Source organism: Pongo abelii, chromosome 22 (assembly GCF_028885655.2).
Source record: "Pongo abelii isolate AG06213 chromosome 22, NHGRI_mPonAbe1-v2.0_pri, whole genome shotgun sequence".
Lineage (NCBI taxonomy): Eukaryota > Metazoa > Chordata > Mammalia > Primates > Hominidae > Pongo > Pongo abelii.
Window position 1 is genome coordinate 44,471,288 of NC_072007.2, and position 5,025 is coordinate 44,476,312.

Consider the following 5,025-nt stretch of genomic DNA (forward strand, 5'->3'; position numbering starts at 1 on the left):
TAGAGACGAGGTTTCACTGTGTTGACCAGGCTGGTCTCAAACTCCTGACTTCAAGTGGTCCACCCACTTTGGCCTCTGAAAGTGCTGGGACTACAGGTGTGAGCCACCGCGCCTAGCCAAGTTTCTTCTTGCAAAACACCAATCAGATTGGATTAGGGCCAACCATAACGACCTCATTTAACCATAATTGCCTTTTTAGAGACATTGTCCCCAAATATAGTCACATTCTTAGGTACCAGGGTTAAGGGCTTCAACATAATGAATTTTGGGGAGACACAATTCAGTCTATAACACACTCCTAGAGCTTAGTGTAGGCTTGGCCTATAGTAGGTGCCCAGTAAATGTTGAGCGCCTGATTAAGCTTTCCCAAATGTATTCTCTTTCCCCATTTTGATATTCAAGCAAATTGTGATGCCTAGGATGGCATCACATTTTTTCTTTTTCTTTTATTTAGTTTTACATAGGGTCTGACTCTGTTGCCCAGGTTGTAGTGCAGTGATATAATCTCAGCTCACTGCAACCTCTGACTCTCAGGCTCAAGCGATTCTCCCACCTCAGCTTCCTGAGTAGCTGAGACTACAAGAGCACACCCTCCACACCCAGCTAATTTTTAAACTTTTTGTAGAAACAGGGTTTCACTATGTTGCCCGGCCTGGTCTTGAACACCTGGGCTCAAGATATCCATCTACCTTGGCCTCCCAAAATGTTGAGATTACAGCCCAAATTTTTGCCCAGCCCAAATTTTTTCTTATGCTAAATTAAGAACTATTACTATCTCTTATTGCCTATTTTCAGTTTATCCTTAGCCAGTCATTTTTTTGTAAGCATTTCTATAGTGCTGTGGATACATGGTCTCTATTTTCTCTTCTATTTCATGGTGAAGAGATGAGCTCTATGCCTGTGGTCAGTTTCAGCTCATAGTCTGCGTGGCAAGGCCACTGAATTTTTCACAACAGGCCTGTGTGTGTTTCTCTATGGGGATTTGAATTGTATTATAGCATACTGGATTTACCTTCTTGGGAATTTAGTTTCTTTTTTATTTCTAAACATGTTTTCTCCATTTCATTGTATTTATTCTTGTGCTCTGCCTTAAGCTCTGACAAATTTGAATTTTTCAAAAGCACAGAGAAATGCATTATGTCAGTTATTCGCAGGTGTTCTTCTAGCTTATAATAATAACAAAAAGATGGAATTAAACATCTTTTCCTTTGGCTATTCCATTCTTTTGCATTCTTCATTTTTGTATTTTGCTTTGTCTCCTCATTGAATTTTTGATCTCTGAAATAGCAATTTAAAATAACTATCCAATGGTATATGTACCCACAACAGTTTGTTGCCAAGCATGCAAAATGAATGGATTCCTTATTCACATGTTAAATGCCTACATAGCAGAGTCTATGTATAGCACTGAGACGGAAGTCTGGAATTGGGTCCTGTGAAGGATATCATCAAGATGACAGCTTCCAGTGCATTTAGAGTTTCATTGAATGTAATAGTTCACCAATATTATCTAATAAAACAATGTGATTCTCTTCTTTACATGGCCTCAAGAGCCCATAGAAATTCACGTTCTGGCTATTCTGAACTTCTTGCAATGACCACACTTTCTTTTTTCTTTTTTTTGTTTTTGAGATGGAGTCTCACTCTCCCGCCCAGGCTAGAGTACAGTGGTTCGATTTTGGCTCACTGCAACCTCTGCCTCCTGGGTTCAAGCGATTCTTGTACCTCAGCCTCCCAAGTAGCTGGGATTACAGGCATGTACCATCATGCCCAGCTAATTTTTTTTATTTTTAGTAGAAACGGGTTTCACCATGTTGGCCAGGCTGGTCTTGAACTCCTGACCTCAGGTGTTCCACCCGCTTCAACCTCCCAAAGTGCTGGGATTACAGGGGTGAGCCACCGTGCCCAGACCATGACTCACATTTTCTATGCTCTGGTTGTTTTCTGGCTTGTAAACATGGCTTTTGCCTGCTGAGAACACTTTTCCTCCCCTGCTCACTGGGAAGCCTTCCTGAACCCAAACTAGCCTAGGTCCTCTTCAAGCTATCTTCAAGACCTTCCAAAGATCCTTGCTCCTTCTTCTGAGCATGTACTGGTTTGCAAGTGATTGTTGATATGTCTCTTCCTTACTTTTGGCTAAGGGTTCTTTCTGTGCCATGGACCATCTTAGGCAGCTGATGAAGTCTATGGATCTTTTGCCAGAGTTATGTTTTAAATGCATAAAATAAAACACATTGGGTTCTAGTTCAGGGCAAGATGGAGTAAGCACACTCCACCCTGACTCCCGGTGAATGTTGCTATAAAACCCATACAAGAATGTACGGAATAGCTACTTAAAGACTCTGAAAAGCAAAGGGTAGCTAGCAAATTGGTAAAGAAGACAGAACTCAAGTACTGCTGAACTGGTGGTGAGTTACCATTTTTCCCCCATCCAGAATCACCTGGTCTGGATTCAGTGCAGTCTGAAAGCCCAGAAGTGGGCACTGGTGCAGACAGAGAGCCCTGGAGGAGCCCCCTAGTCTGGCTTGAAGGAACAGAAAGGAAGTCTCCTAATACTTAGAAGGAGTGAAGAAATCCCCTGTTTTGTTTTGCTTTTTCTTTTCTTCATTCTCTTGTGTCCCAGCACCCAGGCAATCCTGTGGTAGCAGGGGCACAAGAGCTCACAGGAGCCCAAAACTCTGAGGCAGGAGAATCTTTCCTGGATCAGAGGAGCTGCTGTCCCAAGAGAGTGAAGAAAATCCCTAATGCTTTTTTTTTTCCACTCTGTTATCCTACTGCTTTTCCCTGGACACAGATACAGTTGTGGGAAGTATGTAGCAGAACAGGCTAAGTAAAGCCCCAGCTTTCTGGCCAGATGACCAAAAAATTGAGCTCCTGGGAACAGGAAAGTACTAGGAAGTGGGAAGAGCTGGGAAAAGCAACCCTATAAAGTTGTTTATGAACTTCTAGACTTACCCCTGGGATATACAAGAATAGAACTTACCCTAAATAACATAGACTAAGAGAACTGAACTACAGAATAAACCATTGCCCAGGTCTCAGACTGGTCACTGGATAGTGTACATATACAAAGGGATAGATCTGAAGTATTGGAAAACAGAACTGATATTGGAACCATAATCCATAGAAGACCAGTGGGACTTGTGACCTGAACTCAGCCAGATCGATTTCCTACTTTAAAAACAAGCAAAACAAAACAATATTCTCTATAGGATTTAGATAAGATCTAGAGTCTTATAATCATCAAAATATCCAGGATACAATCAATAATTACTCAACACATATGAAGAACTGGTAAAATTTCAACTAGTATGGAAAATGACAATCAACACGCCAATGCTGAGATGACACAGAATTTAAAGCAGCTATTATAAAAATACTTCAACATATAAGGGCAGACATTCTTGAAATAAATGAAAAAAAGTTTTAGAGAAGAGAGAAGATATAAAGAAGAACCAAAAGGGAATTTCAGAAATGAAAAATACTATAACTGAAATAAAAATCTCACTGGATGGACTCAATGGCAGAATGAAGACAACAAAGAAGAGTGAGTGAATTTCAATATAGATCAATAGAAATTATGAAACCTGAACAATATGGAGAAAACAGATAGAAAAATAAAGGAGAACCAAGCTTTATGAACCCGTGTGGAAATACCAAAAGTCTAACACTCTTGTAATAGGATTCGTAGAAAGAAATGAGAAAAAATGTGGTACATTAAAAAATTCAAAGAAATAATGGCCGAGGCCAGGCACAGTGGTTCACACCTGTAATCCCAGCACTCTGGGAGGCTGAGGTGAGTGGATCACCTGTGGTCAGGAGTCCAAAACCAGCCTGGCCAACATGGCAAAACCCTGTCTCTACTAAAAAATACAAAAATTAGCCAGGCGTCATGGTGGTCGCCTGTAATCCCATCTACTCAGGAGGCTGAGGCAGGGAGAATTGCTTGAGCCTGGGAGGCAGCGGTTACAGTGGGCAAAGATCATGCCATTACACTCCAGCCTGGGCAACATAGTGAGACTCCATCTCAAAAACAACAACAACAACAAAACGGCTGAAAGTTTCTCAAATTTGGAGAAAAACAGAAACTTACAGATTCAAGAATCCCAGGAAATTTCAAATAGAATAAACCCAAAGAAATCCATGCCCAAACACATTCTTATTAACTGCTGCAAACTAAAGAAAAACATATTTCCAGTAGCCAGAGAAAAACAGCACATTACTTATAGGGCAACATAATTCAAATAGCTACAGATTTTACAGAAGGAAATAGAACATTTTTTAAGTGCTAGAAGAAAAGAACAGTCAAACTACAATTCTATATTCAGTAAAAATATCCTTCAGGAATGAAGATAAAATAAAGACATTCCCAGGTGAAGAAAAATGAAGGCTTCATTGTCACCAGCACTATTGTTATAGGAAGTTCTCCAGGCAGATGGGAAATGACACCAGAAGAAGATATGAAGAGCAACAAAAATGGTAGATACCTGGGCAAACATAATAGACTGTTCTTCTTCTCTTGAGTTCTTTAAAATATATTTGATGGTAGAAAGCAAAAATTATAACATCGTCTAGTGGGGTTTTCAATGTATGTTGATATAACAAATAAGACAACCACAACATAAAGGAGGATGGGTAAAGAAACCCATATATGGTGGTAATATATCACTTGAAGTGTTAAAATATACACTGACTGTAAAAAGTTAAGAATATATATTTTAATCCCCAGAGCAACTATTTAGAAATTACACAAAGGGATAGTCAACAAAAATGCAATAGGTAAAATAGATAACTAACAAATGTTTAAGTAACCAAAAAGAAAGCAAACAAAGGGAAAACATAGAAACTGAAAATACAGAGACAAACAGTAAACAAACAATAAAATGATAGGCTTAAATAAAAACATCAGTAATTACATTAAATGTAAATGGATCAAACATACTAATTAAAAGATAGATTTTTAGAATGGATTTTAAAAAATGACTCAATTATATACTGTCTATAAGTATATAAGTAATACAAGTG